Source organism: Schistocerca gregaria, chromosome 2 (genome assembly GCF_023897955.1).
Source record: "Schistocerca gregaria isolate iqSchGreg1 chromosome 2, iqSchGreg1.2, whole genome shotgun sequence".
Lineage (NCBI taxonomy): Eukaryota > Metazoa > Arthropoda > Insecta > Orthoptera > Acrididae > Schistocerca > Schistocerca gregaria.
The window spans coordinates 537795820-537812958 of NC_064921.1; the positions used below are offsets into that span (position 1 = coordinate 537795820).

At 38.4% G+C, this 17139-nt stretch overlaps 1 protein-coding gene across 12 annotated transcripts in view; it reads right to left on the minus strand.

Moving 5' to 3' along the window:
* LOC126330835 (zinc finger protein 710-like) overlaps window positions 1-17139 on the minus strand; it is a 112932-nt gene that overhangs the window by 85764 nt on the left and 10029 nt on the right. Inside the window, exons 1-2 of one of the 12 annotated variants that reach the window (XM_049996421.1) lie at window positions 5760-5907; window positions 5042-5159 (exon numbers count right to left, since the gene is read on the minus strand). The exons of 8 other annotated variants lie outside the window; for them this stretch is intronic. The gene's annotated coding sequence lies outside the window, so the exon portion shown is untranslated. Of the gene's footprint in view, window positions 1-5041; window positions 5247-5759; window positions 5908-17139 lie in introns of those variants that run through there. 3 more of the 12 variants (XM_049996425.1, XM_049996423.1, XM_049996424.1) reach the window with 3 other exon arrangements.

Genomic DNA, 17139 nt, shown 5'->3' on the forward strand with positions numbered 1-17139 from the left:
ATGTCAGATCCCTTAATCAGGCAGGTAGGTTAGAAAATTTAAAAAGGGAAATGGACAGGTTAAAGTTAGAGATAGTGGGAATTAGTGAAGTTTGGTGGCAGGAGGAACAAGACTTTTGGTCGGGTGAATACAGGGTTATAAATACAAAATCAAATAGGGGTAATGCAGGAGTAGGTTTAATAATGAATAAAAAAATAAGGGTGCGGGTAAGCTACTACAAACAGCATAGTGAATGCATTATTGTGGCCAACATAGACACGAAGCCCATGCCTACTACAGTAGTACAAGTTTATATGCCAACTAGCTCTGCAAAAGATGAAGAAATTGATGAAATGTATGATGAGGTAAAAGAAATTATTGAGGTAGTGAAGGGAGACGAAAAATTAATAGTCATGGGTGACTGAAATTTGAGAGTAGAGAAAGGGAGAGAAGGAAACATAGTAGGTGAATATGGATTGAGTGTAAGAAAAGAAAGAGGAAGCCGTCTGGTAGAATTTTGCACAGAGCATAAATTAATCATAGCTAACACTTGGTTCAAGAATCATGAAAGAAGGTTGTATACATGGAAGAACCCTGGAGATACCAAAAGGTATTAGATAGATTATATAATGGTAAGACAGAGATTTAGGAGCCAGGTTTTAAATTGTAAGACATCTCCAGGGGCAGATGTGGACTCTGACCACAATTTATTGGTTATGAACTGTAGATTAAAACTGAAGAAACTGCAAAAAGGGGGGAATTTAAAGAGATAGGACCTGGATAAACTGACAAAACCAGAGGTTGTAGAGAGTTTCAGAGAGAGCATAAAGGAACAACTGACTGGACCGGGGGAAAGAAGTAGTGAAAGAAGAAGACGATCAAGTAGGTAAAAAGACGGGGGCTGGTAGAAATCCGTAGGTAACAGAAGAAATACAGTATTTAATTGATCAAAGGTGAAAATATAAAAATGCAGTAAATGAAGCAGGCAAAAAGGAATACAAACGTCTCAAAAATGGGATCGACAGGAAGTACAAAATGGCTAAGCAGGTATTGCTAGAGGACAAATGTAAGGATGTAAAGGCTTATCTCACTAGGGGTAGGATGGATACTGCCTACAGGAAAATTAAAGAGACCTTTGGAGAAAAGAGAACCACTTGTATGAATATCAAGGACTCAGATGGAAACCCAGTTCTAAGCAAAGAAGGGAAAGCAGAAAGGTGGAAGAAGTATATAGAGCATCTATACAAGGGCGATGTACTTCAGGACAATATTATGGAAATGAAAGAGGATGTAGATGGAGATGAAATGGGAGATACGATACTGCGTGAAGAGTTTGACAGAGCGCTGAAAGACCTGAGTCAAAACAAGGCACCGGGAGGAGACAACATTCCATTAGAACTATTGACGACCTTGGGAGTCAGTCACGACAAAACTCTACCATCTGGTGAGAAATATGTATGAGACAGGCAAAATACCCTCAGACTTAAAAAAGAATATAATAATTCCAGTCCGCAGCTAGTAGTCGTGCGGTAGCGCTCTCACTTCCCACGCCCGGGTTTCTGGGTTCGATTCCCGGCGGGGTCAGGGATTTTCTCTGCCTCGTGATGACTGTGTGTTGTGTGTTGTCCTCAGGTTAGTTATGTTTAAGTAGTTCTAAGTTCTAGGGGACTGATGGCCATAGATGTTAAGTCCCATAGTGCTCAGAGCCATTTGAATCATTTTTTTTTAATAATTCCAATCCCAAAAGAGCAGGTGTTGACAGATCTGAAAATTACCGAACTATCAGTTTAATAAGTCACAGCTGCAAAATACTAACACGAATTCTTTACAGACGAATGGAAAAACTAGTAGAAGCTGACCTCGGGGAAGATCAGTTTGGCTTCCGTAGAAATGTTGAAACACGTGAGGCAATACTGACCTTACGACTTATCTTCGAAGAAATATTAAGGAAAGGTAAACCTACATTTCTAGTATTTTTAGACTTAGAGAAAGCTTTTGACAATGTTGACTGGAATACTCTCTTTCAAATTCTAAAGGTGGCAGGGGTAAAATACAGGGAGCGAAAGGCTATTTACAATTTTTACACAAACCAGATGGCAGTTATAAGAGTCGAGGGACATGAAAGGGAAGCAGAGGTTGGGAAGGGACTGAGACAGGGTTGTAGCCTCTCCCTGATGCTATTCAATCTGTATATTGAGCAATCAGTACAGGAAACAAAAGAAAAATTTGGAGTAGGTATTAAAATCCATGGAGAAGATATAAAATCTTTGAGGTTTGCCGATGACATTGTAATTCTGTCAGAGACAGCAAAGGACTTGGAAGAGCAGCTGAATGGAATGGACAGTGTCTTGACAGGAGGATATAAGATGAACATCAACAAAAGCAAAACGAGAATAATAGAATGTAGTCGAATTAAGTCGGGTGATGCTGAGGGAATTAGATTAGGAAATGAGACGCTTAAAGAAGTAAATGAGTTTTGCTATTTGGGGAGCAAAATAACTGATGATGATCGAAGTAGAGAGGATATACAATGTAGACTGGCAATGGCAAGGAAAGCGTTTCTGAAGAAGAGAAGTTTGTTAACATCGAGTATAGATTTAAGTGTCAGGAAGTCGTTTGTGAAAGTATTTGTATGGACTGTAGCAATGTATGGAAGTGAAATATGGACGATAAATAGTTTGGACAAGAAGAGAATAGAAGCTTTCAAAATGTGGTGCTACAGAAGAAAGCTGAAGAATAGATGGGTAGATCACGTAACTAATGAGGAGGTATTGCATAGAATAGGGGAGAAGAGGAGTTTGTGGCACAACTTGGCAAGAAGAAGGGACTGGTTGGTAGGGCATGTTCTGAGGCATCAAGGGATCACAAATTTAGCAATGGAGGGCAGGGTCGAGGGTAAAAATCGCATAGGGAGACCAAGAGATGAATACATTAAGCAGATTCAGAAGGATGTGGGCTGCAGTACGTACTGGGAGATGAAGAAGCTTGCACAGGATAGAGTAGCATGGAGAGCTGCTTCAAACGAGTCTCAGGACTGAAGACTACAACAGTGGTGTCACTGCCAGACACCACACTTGCTAGGTGGTAGCCTTTAAATCGGCCGCAGTCCGGTAGTATACGTCAGACCCGCGTGTCGCCACTATCAGTGATTGCAGACCGAGCGCCGCCACACGGCAGGTCTAGAGAGACTTCCTAGCACTCGCCCCAGTTGGACAGCCGACTTTGCTAGCGATAGTTCACTGACGAAATACGCTCTATTTTGCTGGGATGATAGTTAGCATAGCCTTCAGCTACGTTATTTGCTACAACCTAGCAAGGCGCCATGATCAGTTTCTATTGATATTGTAAATCATGTATTCTCAAGAGCGACGTTCGTCATTAATGGATTAAAGTTAAGTAATCCACCGTTTTTCTCAATTCTAATTCCCTTGTCATGTTCCAGACCTCACGTCAGCCTGCGTGAGCTAAAACGCGTACATTTCGGCCTCCTTTAGTAACCCTGTGTTGGCTCTCCTGCCAACCACAACAACAACAACAACAACAGTGATCTATGTCAGAAACAGCATCATATGTAGCATAATTTATGTGCAGAATTTTTGTACAGATCAACAGTTTGAAGTGTGTGCCATAGAACTGGCTTTAAATAATTCTTATATAGCAGTAGTAGCTTTATACAGGGCACCTTCAGGTAACTTTAGCATTTTTTTAAACAGTTAGATGCATTCTCAATATACATATTTAAACTCAGTAGAGATGTCATAGTTGTTGGAGACTTCAATGCAAATTTCCTATCGAACTCCAGAGACAGAGTAGATTTTGAGAACTTGACGTCCTCATATAATCTCACTTCTGTTGTAAAGTTTCCCACCAGAATAGCTTCATGAACAAAATCATTAACTGATAATGTATTTATTGACACAACCACGATTGATGATATAGCTGTCAGGCAAGTCCTGAATGGTCTCTCTGACAATGATGGACAAAGACTCGCCATTAACAATTCAAGTATTTGTGAGAATAATAGTGGTCCCAACTGGAAAATTACTAGGAAATCTAATAAGGAAACTATTGAGACCTTTAAATCAGTCTCCAAAACATAGATTGGGGTCCAGTATATAATGCAAAAAATGCCAATTCCAAACACAACCTTTTTGAAAGTACATTACGAAAAAGATTATATAAAACCCATACTAAAAAATCCACCAACAAACCTTGGATTACCACAGGAATTAGGAATTCTTGCAAAAGAAAGAGAGTTGTACATTGCCTCAAAAAAATCAGATGACCCTACCCTTTTAAATAACTATAAAAAATACTGTAAAATATTGAATAAAGTCATTCTGAAATCAAAAAGTATGTATCTGTGCTCAAAAATTAATAACTCCATTAATAAAATGAAAACTATACGAGAAATGATACGAAATGAGACTGGTGCAAATTACCCCAACAAGACCCAAAATATCGCTCTTAACAATAAAGGTACGCTAGCTCAAAATCAAGATACTGTAGCTTAGATCTTTAATGAGCACTTTTTAACTGTTGCTGAGAAAACAGCATGCAAAGGCTCTTCAGAAAAGTCAATAACAACTCTGAAAGAACTTTTCCCTAACTCTACAGACAGGATGGGTATGGCCCCTATAACCGTGCAAGAAGTAAGAAAAACCATAGTGTCTCTAAAAAGTAAAAATTCATCGGGTATAGATAATATTTGCAGCAAACTGCTAAAAGCCAGCTGTAATCAACTCTCTAAAGTTCTAGCTCATATATTCAATTCCTCTCTAAATCAAGGTATCTTCCCTGACAGAATGAAGTATGTTACTGTGAAGCCCCTCTACAAAAAAGGTGATCCCACAGATGTTTCCAACTATCGTCCTATCTCTCTTGTAACAGCATTTTCTAAAGTCTTTGAAAAATTAATATATGTCACGATTGTCAATCATCTTAAAAAAATTTGCACTACTTAGTAAACAACAGTTTGGTTTCAGATCATGTATATCTACAACCGAAGCAATTTATGCACTTACAAATAATGTTTTAGAATGCCTTGACAAGAAAAAATTACCCGTTGCATATTCTGTGACCTGACTAAGGCTTTCAACTGCGTCGATCACAGAATACTTTTAGGAAAATCAGCCCAATATGGAATCCGTGGGCAAATGAGTAACTGGCTCAGATCATATCTAGAAGGTAGACAACAAAAAATAGTATTAGGTGTTAACAATCTACAAGTAGGAGAGGTAGAGTCTGACTGAGGAACAGTACATCATGGAGTTCCACAAGGGTCAGTCCTTGGTACCCTCCTATTTATTATATATATTAATGACCTACCCCTGTCCTCAAACAGTGCTAGCAATATCACAATGTTTGCAGATGACACAAGTATAGTGACAGCCAGCAAAACCTCTACTCATGTAGAGTTAAATGCCAACCAAGCACTTGCAACTGCTCTGAACTGGTTCACAGCAAATTCTCTAGCAATAAACCTCAGTAAAACAAATTACATGCAGTTCCAATCCAGTTACATAAGGCCAGAAGAGATTAACATTGCACACAAGAGCCAACAGTTACAGAGCGTTCAGTGCACAAAGTTCCTAGGCATTCACATAGATAACCGACTCAACTGGGAATTCCACATGTGTCAAACACTAAAAAAAGATTAGCTCAGCAACATTTGCCATCCGAATAATCTCCAAAATTGGAGACGTCAACGTATCAAAGTGTGCACATTTTGGTTACTTTCATTCAGTGATGTGATATGGAATAATCTTGGGGCAACTCACCACTTCCAAAAAACTTTTTTGTAAGCCAGAAAAAAATAGTCCAAATTATTTGTAGTATTCCTCCAAGAACCTCATGTTGCAGTCTTTTTAAACAGTTAGGTATATTAACCTCTCCTCTCACTCATGGCTTTGACACTTCTCAATTCCTCTGAATATGAAACAAATGAGGCATACCATCATTATAACAGAAGACGAAAAGGTGATATGTCACTGTGAACGAAAAAATGTCTCTCTGGTACAAAAAGGGGTAAAGTAAACAAGTAAAAAAATCTTTAACGCACTCCCGAGTAATATAAAGTGTCTAAAAGAAAAAAAAATGCTATTAAAAAAAAAGCTAAAGGAATTCCTACTGGAAAAATTTTTCTGCTCTTTAGATGAATTCTTCAGCAGAGAGAAATAATTTTCTATAGTAATTCAGATTATTTCCTTTGTCATTGTATTTGTATTGTTTTTTTTATCACTATTATATTTTTGTATTGTATTGTTTATTATCTCGATTATATTATTGTATTGTACCAGTTTTGAATCATCCATCTACTTTGTGTAATATACCAGTATGTATTGTATTGTAAGATATCTATATTGTACCTGCCTTGACTCGTTCCACATCCATGTGTAATCACGCCATACTCGACCTATGGAATATGTATCTCAAATAAAATAAATAAAAATAAATTGCAGCAAGTTAATGAGTACTGATTCTGTCCACTTGCCTGCCTGGTTATGATTTTTAGATATTGTTCCATTTTTAAAGGTAAATGTGGGGCTGGTCCCCAATCTCTGCCTCAGAAAATACAATGCAAAAGCAGTTAAAATACAATAACACACAGAACAAAGTTCATGTGAATGGCCTTGCTGCCCATGTTAACACCGGTTCCCCTCAGATCATTAAATTTAAGTGCTGTTGGGCTTGGTTAGTACTTGGGTTGATGACCATCCACATCTGCTGAGCACTGTTGGCAAGTGGGGTGCTCTCAGCCCCTGTGAGGTCAACTGAGGAGCTACTTGATTGAAAAGTAGCAGCTCCAGTCACAAAATTGACAATAGTCAGGAGTGTGGTGTGGTGACCATATGCCCCTCCATATCCACATCTAGTGACATCTATCTGCTGAGGAAGACACACCAGTTGGTTGGTACCATTAGGCCTTCCAGATCTGTTCAGATGGGGTATGTGTGTGCGCGTGCACGTGTGTGTGTGTGTGTGTGTGTGTGTGTGTGTGTGTGTGTGTGTGTCAGGATGGAATGTAACACTATTATGAAAAGGGTAGTTTCTACTCACCATATAGCATAAATGAAGATTGTTACAAAATAAGCTTTCAGCCAAAAATAGCTTTGTCAAAAACAGATGACAGATAGTCATCTGCAACTCACACACATGACTGTAGTCTCTGGCAGCTGAAGCCACACTTAAGTATCTATTTTTGACAAAGGCCTTGTCACCTGAAAACTTATTTTGTGACAGTCTTTTTGTTGTGCCTATCTGCGACTCAGCATCTCTGCTATATAGTGAGTAGCAACTATATCCTTTTCATAATATTTTAATATATCTTTCATGTATTGACATAAAAGTCACATATACGGAATGCAATATTCATTAACTTCACATACACACACATAACAAACAAAGATAGAAAGAAATGCTTGGGTGCAAGGAAAATGTAACTTCCTATGGGGAACTTAGTATCCACCTCTGAACAATGGTCTTATGTATCCAAAATGACAAAATCTTCATCTTATTAGGCAACTACTTGCTGTGATGTGCCTTCGGCTGTGGCTCTTTTTGACTTTGAACTGTGTCTTTACACTGGCAATTTTCGCCAAAATCAATCAACTCAGTGGCAGTGGGCATACAGTTCACAGCACGTGTTCTCAGTGAAGTTCTGGCAGAGCCATGTAGAAAATGACATGTGGAAATGTTTTGAGCTGTAGAAGGAATGAATGCAGATGAGTGTGGATGCTAATGAGTCCTGCTTTGAAGGTAACCACTACTATCTGGAGCAAGTACAAAAATTTGCAGCATCATTCTTCTTTCTTTTGTGTTGGAACTCATGCCGAACGGTTACTCCTTTACCAACAAGACGACTGATTTTGGTAAAAATTATCTCAGTGTAAGTATGCAGTTCAATGACAAAATATAGTCACACACTAATATGTTATGACATTTTGAGCAGTCTTTTTTTCTTTTGTGTGGCTTTAGTATGCTGTAACTCAAATTGTATTTTCTCATACAGACAAAATATTTATCAATTAATGTAACAAGTTCTCCAGTAATATAATATTCATTAACAATCTAAATCTGTGACTAAAAGAAGCCCCACCACTAACACTGACTGCTCATACACAAAAAGGAAAAAGCATATGTAAATCATGAACATCAGAATATTAATATTGCAAAGTGGAAGTTTACTTCAGAGACGGCACCAAAACCATACCGACCAAAGTGGACTGAAGAAAGAAAGAAGGCCTTTGGGGAGAAAATGAAGAAATATTGGCAAAACAAGAAGAACCTAAAGAAATATTGATAAATCACCTGCTTATCGTTCTCCTATGGGGACATTCGCTAATAATAATAATAATTATTATTAATATTATCTTATCATTTCACAAAATTTAAACTTGTTTCACTTTAAATAAACTTCTAACAGTGCTAATACCCTCAATTTCTAAGAGCCCTAAATTAAATAAAGTGTTGCTCAACCAATTTTTAGCCACTCCAGATCCAAATGGTTGGAATAAATTTTATCCCCAGCACTTGGTCAGTGAACAGGACAGATTGAAACGTACACATTCTTTATCAATAACATTATGTGTGTGATTGCCGATATATGAAAATCAGTCTGCAGTGTCTTGCAAAGTCAGAGTACAGACAAACACTCAGTGAATAAAGGAAACCTTCCATGGACAGACACATAATGCCTTTGTCACAGAACTGGGTGAATGCTGTGGGACCTAATTGTTAATGGCACTAATCTCACACAGTGGTTGCCCTCTTCTTCTCCCTTAAGCTTTGTTTCCCCTCACCCTCACAACATGAGGCTCACTTTCATAGTGAGTTATCAGTAACCTGTTATCCTTTCCCATCTGATCCAACCTCTCTCCCAGAGGGTGGAACGAACAGTTGCAAGAGCTAGGAATAGCTTTTCACCCACTTTTAAATGTGTCTATCAGTGGTACTGCAATTTTGTTTTCTGGTTGGCCATTCTGTCTTCTTATAATTTTGCAGTATGAGTAATGAGTGATAAATTGCCCAAAATATGGATGAATACAAAATTATCTGCATGAGTAAGAGAAATAAAATCAGGTAACTTTAGCATACAATGACTTTTGTGCATTACTGTAGTGGACAGTCACAGCAATTAAATAACTCAATACAACACTGAAAAAAAGGTAAGAAATGGGGAACCACACAAAATCAGTCATAGAAAGAACAAGGGAATGACAGTTCATTGGAAGAATTCTGATAGAGTACAGAGCAGACTGAAAGGAGATCATAAATAGAGGCAACTTGTTATGTCCCAAACCCTGCCTTGTATAACCTCCTTACTTCACATCTCCAGAACATACTTTTATGCTCTGTAATGTATAACTGCCAAATGCTCTCTCTAAATCCTATTGCTCTATTCAACCAATATTCTAAGAACCTAACCTCAGCAAAAGTCTCAGTCCAAGAACACTCACTTTCATGCTGATCCTAGGCTTAACCATGCTAGAATTTCCAAAAACCTGCTTTCCTTTATCTAATTCCTTTTAATATATATATTTCTTGGGGGTCACCCCTCCCATCTCATCTCTACCTGTCACCCTTCATCCGTACAGTTGACAATAAGCCAAAAGCAAACACTAATAGATATCTTTTTCACCAACCTTGAGTTTGTTCTGAAAGCTCCACAAATGCAACTTCACTGGTTCCCTGCTGGTCAACGCACTGTGGCTAGTTACAATTTTCCCATAGAAGGATCATATGTCCTGACTTACAGGCGTCACCCATCAGTCCTATAGTCAAAAGCTAATCACTTTCTCCATTTCCTTTCCTCTTGTCATGAGGCCCCTTGCTTGGTACGTCCCTGTGTGCTAAAATTCCACTAGCTTTGTTGCTGTGGAACATTAGCTTTCCCAGTGTGCCCCTGGAAGCAAACACACCACCTCCTCCTAAAATTCAGACAAGGAGTGTCACTACAGTCATGGGCAGAAATACCAAAAGTGGAGTCCCTCTCCCTCCTGCATGCCTGCCATCTCACTCTTTCACAACACATCAAGACCTCACCAACAACTCATCCCTCACAGCCAGCTGTCTCACCTTCCCCCAATACTTCTCCTCCCAATTGAATCAAAAAGTAAAATAAGCAAGAAAAACTTTTTCAATAGTCATGAATATAATAGAGGGAAACATTCCACGTGGGAAAAATATATCTAAAAACAAAGATGATGTAACTTACCAAACGAAAGCATTGGTATGTTGATAGAGACACTAACAAACACAAACACACACACAAAATTCAAGCTTTCGCAACCCACGGTTGCTTCATCAGGAAAGAGGGAAGGAGAGGGAAAGACGACAGGATGTGGGTTTTAAGGGAGAGGGTAAGGAGTCATTCCAATCCAGGAGCAGAAAGACTTACCTTAGGGGGAAAAAGGGACAGGTTTACACTTGCACACACACACATATCCATCCGCACATATACAGACACAAGCAGACAAATTTAAAGGCAAAGAGTTTGGGCAGAGATCATTCGAACGCTCTGGAAAATATTCGTATAGTGATGTAATGCATGTTGCTATTGTGATTTAAACTTTGCTTAAAAGGTGCTGGGTAATATTGTACGATTTAAGGTCGAGGCGGTTGTAAGCGGCAGCAGACTGCAAAAACATACCTCGCACGACCCGCAGGCCAAGTTGCCATGCTCTAAGCAGCATGCATGGCCTACGCTACGAATATGAGAACTATGCCAAATGCATGGATATTCCCAGGCTGAAATGAATAGTTATTGTGTGAACATAGAAACTGCTTTGTCACGCAGTTTCTCATTTAAGCTTTGCCCCCTTCCTGCTTACATGTCACACCTGACGCACAGTAAGCGGCTGATAATGTTATTGATGGACACGTCATGGGAAACTCTTCACCAGGTGATGCCTCAGTGTGTCTGTGAGGTAACAAAGTGTCCGCTGTGAAACTACTGTTTCCACAGATAGTACTGGACATTATAATTAGAGAGAATACACATTTGATAAGATACTCATTTTATTCACATTCATATGCAGACCACCTCCCACCAAACAATACGACAGGACAACCTACGTCGTATACACGTTGTCCACACATGTTACATTCATACTTCATCAAGGATGTTACTAGTCATTGACACATATTGTTTAATAATACATTGGTACCTACTAATAACCTTCACAATTCATAGGGTTCTTAACAAAACATGGCAATGTACTTTACTTAAGCATGTACTAAAGTGGTTTACCGTTGACTGCAAGTCATATCAGCAATTGACATTCAAGAGAATGGTTAACAGAAGACAGGTCAGTGGATGATAAGGCGGAGCAAGCTGAGACGATTCGGCGGCGCATGTCATCTGGCATTGTTGAGGCTTTGCAGTAGACTGCATCTTTCACTGTTCCCCACAAAAAGAAATCAAGTGGAGTCAAATCGGGGGACCTGGCAGGCCACTGTACTGCAGCATTCCATCCAATCCAGCGGTCAGGAAATGTCTCATTCAATATTTGACTTGCAACACGTGAGGAATGAGCTGGGCAGCTGTCATGTTGGAACCACATACACAGGCGCTCATTGAGTGGTATCTCCTCTAGCATAACGGGTAGAATATTCCTAAGAAAGTCTCCATACTTACTTCCATTTAATACGCCTGTAATGAAATAAGGTCCTATGATGTAATTTCCTACAATGCCGCACCACCTGTTGATGCACCATGGCCTTTGGTGCTGTACCTGACGTAGCCAATGTGGGTTTCAGTTGCCCAGTAGCACATGTTACATAAATTTACATTCCTGTGATTAGTGAATGTTGCTTCGTTGGTGAAGAGCACACGTTTGAAGAATGTATTATCATCTCACAGGCGTTGCAGAGCAAACCGACAAAATTCCATACGACGTTCGAAATTGCGTCTTTCAAGTGCCCGATGGAGTGAAAAGTGATATGGGTGGAACTTATGCCGGTGCAGAATGTGCATGACACTCGTCTGGCTGACCCTACATTCTGCAGCAATACTTCTCATGCCACAATAAGGGTCGATAAACGTCATGGCCAGAACAGCCACTTCATGGTCTCTGTTGGTTGCAGTCTTTTTCCTCCTCCTTTGTTTTCTGTTAAAGCTGCCTATTCACACTAATGTAGTAATCATTCTTGCAATGGCCTGGCGAGTAGGATACCGATGATCAGGATACATATCCCTGTACCACCGTATGGTTTCAACAGCATTCCTACGACATTCGCCATACAGAAGTAACATGTCTAACTTCTCCTGATTTGTGTACATATCTGGACATAATGTTCCAGCAGCAACTACGTCTTGTTAGGAGAAGCACGCCCTACTGGTTCAACGTCACATGATCTACTAATTGTATGAAATGGCCTGCTTCCCGGGTTGCGCGAGGTGTGTTTACAGTCTGCAGCTGCTTCTGACCGCCTTGACCTTCAATCTACAATATTTCTCAGCATCTTTTAAGCAAAGTTTGAATCATAATAGCAACATGTGTTACATCACTATACACATCTTTTCCAGAGTGTACGAATGATGGTAAAAAAAAGGTATAGTGTCCCATTTAAAAACATGTACTTGCCTCATTATCTCGGTCAATATTAACGTTGTGATTATTACGCATGTACCAATGTATGTATCCATAGTCCGATATGATTCGCCGAAAACTACATCCCAATACGTGCAATCGGCCCCAGAAGAAAGGGGATGTTATGTCTTACACAACTCACCCTGTATATTGTAATACAGTGTAATAATTGTGTAATATTATATCAAAGGTAACCAAAATAATTATGAGAAGAACAAGAAAACTTGTATGTGAAGTTATCTGTGCAGCAAGCATGTTACCTTAGTGTTACTCACAAGAAGCACTGGTCTCGAACATCTGCTCCAGTGAAAAGCATGCTGCTATAGGTATCACGAGCATAAAATGCAAGACTTTTTTATGAAATGGATAGACTGCTACTCACTGTATAGACGGGATGTTGAGTCACAGTCATGCACAATAAAAAGACTGCGAAACATGTCAGCTTTCAGCCAAAAGGCCTTCTTCTAAAGTGCAGTAGACTGCACATGCACGCACACACACACACACACACACACACACACACACACACACACACAAGCTAGCACAACTCACACACTTGCATGGATGTTACGTCTTACCTGCATTTCCCATTGTTTGAAAATGTAAGACTTTTTTCAGCTATGGCTGTGTTGCTGAAAACGCCAAGCAGAAAATCTAGGTATGTGACAAATGGGACATCCAGAAACTAGGCATGAAAATCAAGAAAAAATAGTGCCGAGGAGATATCGAAAATAATAAATGGAATTACACGTCTAGAAACGACACATGAGATGCTGCTACAACAGGAAACAAAATGTTAACTTAATATATTAAATAAGTGTGTGAAACAGAAAGTATACAGCAGCACACTGTCCACTATATTTCATGAAAACACTACTGTTGTTACTAAGTGATGCAATAAATCCAAAACAGTGAAAATGGGAATATCATCCAAACAGTACAACAAGAAGTTTCATTTTCATGGCATTAAAATGGATCTTTCAGTGAATGAGGGTTAAAAGCACACAATGCACTAGATATTGGGTTGAGAGTAATTGTAAATGTACAAAACAAATACCATGCACACCAAAACTGTGTTCAATAAGTATGAGTGCTGATCTCTGAGCTCCAGGCAATTGCGGAAGTGAGCTTGAAAGTGCAAATCTTAAAAATTGGAATAACAACAACATTTAGGAGAGGAGAACAGTAAAATAGACTTGCAGTTAAGCTATTGTGCCAGAAACTGTCAAGAATATTATGACTGCAAACTACTGCACTTCTCATGGCATGAACATGATGTGCAAAGTAACAAGCAATGAAGACAAAACAAACCATGTGTATATCAATAACAAAGATCACAAGAAAGAAAGCAACTTCTGAAATAGTTCTATAAGACTGGACACCACCTCCATAAGATCCAATGCCAAAAGGGAAGTACAAGTATTCTGTGGCATCCACAGTACAGGTGCCTCAATTATTCTTTGGAATAACATCAACTTAAAGATTATTGCTACTGCAAAATGTGATATCAACTTTAAAAACATTTTAGAAGACTTCAATAAGTGTAACACTGAATTCTGTAAAAATGACAGTGTTGTTATTTCTGGTTCACATGATATTTACTGCAATTAATCATGTAATGTGCTCACTCAAATGGCTGTAAACCTGCAACAGATGAAAAACCCAAAACTAACAGTCGCAAACTTCCCAAGAACATACAATATTCTTCAAAAGTCATTTGTAAACATGGAGATGAGAATAGCTAATTCAAAGTTGTTCAATCTTCATAGCAAGGACAATAATGTCAGTGTGTAAGATATTAGCTGTTCTGACAAGAGACTTCTTCACTACTCACAGCTTGCACATGAATGGAGTGGGTAAACAGAAATGTACTAATGATGTACTAAATTTGCTAAGCTCTAAATCAGAAGCAAACACTGTAGACACAAAAGCACTTCAATGGACACATCAGGGAAATGGCCCAAAAAGGCCCATACAATTTGTAAAAGGTCAATAAGCTAATTTAAAAGATAAAACTCAGGCTTGAGATGTCAAAGAAAAGTCTCAAAATTGATCAAAATTATTGTGAAAGCAACATCACCAAACAGGGTGGCTGCTCAAACTTAAAAGAAAAAAAATCCTGAGAATTCCAAATACAGGTACGAAGATAATGTCATAAGAAGCTCCCAAGAAATTAATGATGACTGGTGTGGGAAGGGAGCTTGAGCATATCTCAGCTATAGCTTAGGTGCAGTTTTTAAACACTGATAATTGAAATTTTAAGTATTTTTAAATCTTATAAAAACTCAATAAAATTATACATACAACTCGATAAAAACTCAATAAAATTAAAGTCCAACTCAATAAAATTAAATTCCCATGTTAGTTTAAAAACACAGGATTCCCTGAGATTTTACAAAATCCCTGAAATTCTCTGAGAACTGGCTAAATATTGATCAGAGTGTCTCCTTTCCGGTACCAAGTTAGAAGAAACAGTTATAAAAATGGAAGTGCCATAATTTTCATCAAACAAGGGTTAAAATATAAATCTATTAATACTAAGTTCCAATGTCTCAATGCAGAAAGGGACTTTGAGCTGGCACCCATTTTTGACTCACGCCTGAATATGTAAACCCACATCCTTTCATCTTTCCCTCTCCTTCCCTCTTTCCTGATGAAGCAACCGTGTGTGTTTGTTAGTGTCTCTATCAACATACCAATGCTTTCGTTTGGTGAGTTACATCACACAAACATTCCTGCTCTATTATCAAAAAAAGGCAGGAAGAAGTTTTGCAAATAGGTGACATCAACTAAAATTTTGAGAGGTTCACTAGCATCTTTAGTGATTACTTTGAAATTGCTTTTCCTCTCAGAACACATGTAATAAGAGGCAAAATTCCAAGAGCAAAGAGATAGATAAAAACAGGTAGCCTATCAATATCTCAAGTGCAAGGAAAAAAATTTGCTCAAATACAGAAAAAACAATAACTACCCCCCTCCCCCGTCTCCTGAATAGTTACACTCTGAAATACGTTCAAGCCTACAGATAAGTGATTATTCCAGATTACATCATAAAGCAATGCATTACAAACATCTCACTGCCTCTTGCAGATAAAGTCAATTCATTCCTCCTGACAAGCACATTTCTGGACTATCTAAAAATTACTGAAAGAGAAAGAAGACAAATCAAATATAGAAAACTATAGATTAACTGTCTTATTATCTGGTTTTAGTAAAATCAGAGAAAAAGTAATTAGTCCAGTGAAACTGTCAGAAAAAAGCCTGTACCCTGCAAAAGGTGGGGTAGAAGATTTTATTTTTTTAACTCGTTCATATTGTTGGAAAGGTTAGAAAACCAAGTTTTGCCAACAAAATTTTTCTTGAGAAAACTTTCTGCAGTCAAAAAACTTTGAAAATTTAGGACTTTTTCGGTTTTTTCAAAATATCTCAGTTTCATTTGCTCTTATCGATTTGACGTCTATTTCTTTTTTAAAGAGCACAAAATTCTCTACAAATTTAATTCTTACAATTTTTTTCTACTCCCAGTATCTAAGGCGCTACAGCACCTGAAAAAATACCAATGTCAAATTTCGAGCAAAGTGGCAAATTACCTAATTTTTGAACACTGTTATTTCAGTTTCTATTTGTGTAGTATAAACATATTACTCATCATGTTATTCATTGGTATTTACCATCTCACTCTGCTGCAGGGCCAGGACAAACAGCATCATATTCAGTAACTATGAACACATTCACGTCATATTGCATGAAGTTTATTTGTGTTACAATATGTAATACGATTGCTTGCAGGTGCCGTACATTTTCTACCGTTGATTGACGTTAATGATCAGTTATAAGAAAAAGTATGTAGGAATTGTTCTTTAGCGGACAAAAGCATAGTTATTTATTATTTGCTATTGCATTTGATGGGTATCCATGCGAGGGCAACAAATGTAGCACAAAGAGTGCCGAGAGGATTCGTAGGTCCAAAAAACATTCTTCGGTTGACGTCGTGGTTTGAATCAGAGACGGTGAACCAAGTCCCTCAGGACAATTTCTTGTACAATGAACGAAACAAGATGCATCTGGTCACACTTCTTAAGAAGGAATTTCTGGAGTGTAGCATTGAAGTGCACCAGGCACAAGAACATGCTGATGTTATGATTGTAACATCTGCCATTTCAAGAACCAAAGATTTTGGAAGTGTTGTCATTGTAGGAGAAGATGTTGACCCGCTTGTGCTCATGACTGATTTGGTACAAGGCATTGAAAACTTATTTTTCTTAAAGCCAGGAAGAGGAAATGCACAAGACAAGTTGTTTTCCACTGCATCTTACAAGTTTGACAGTGAATATATTCTGTTCACTCACGCCTTTAGCGGATGTGATACAACATCCACTTTTTTTGTCAAGGTAAAATTAAGAGCTGCAATATTCTTGCAAAAAATGAACACCTAACCTCAGCACTTTGCACGTTCAATAAACCACATACTACCCGTGAAGAAATAATAACAGCAGGAGGACAGGTTACTATCACATTGTATAGTAGAGGTGTCAGCAGTTCCCACACACTAGACCTTTTGCGGTAC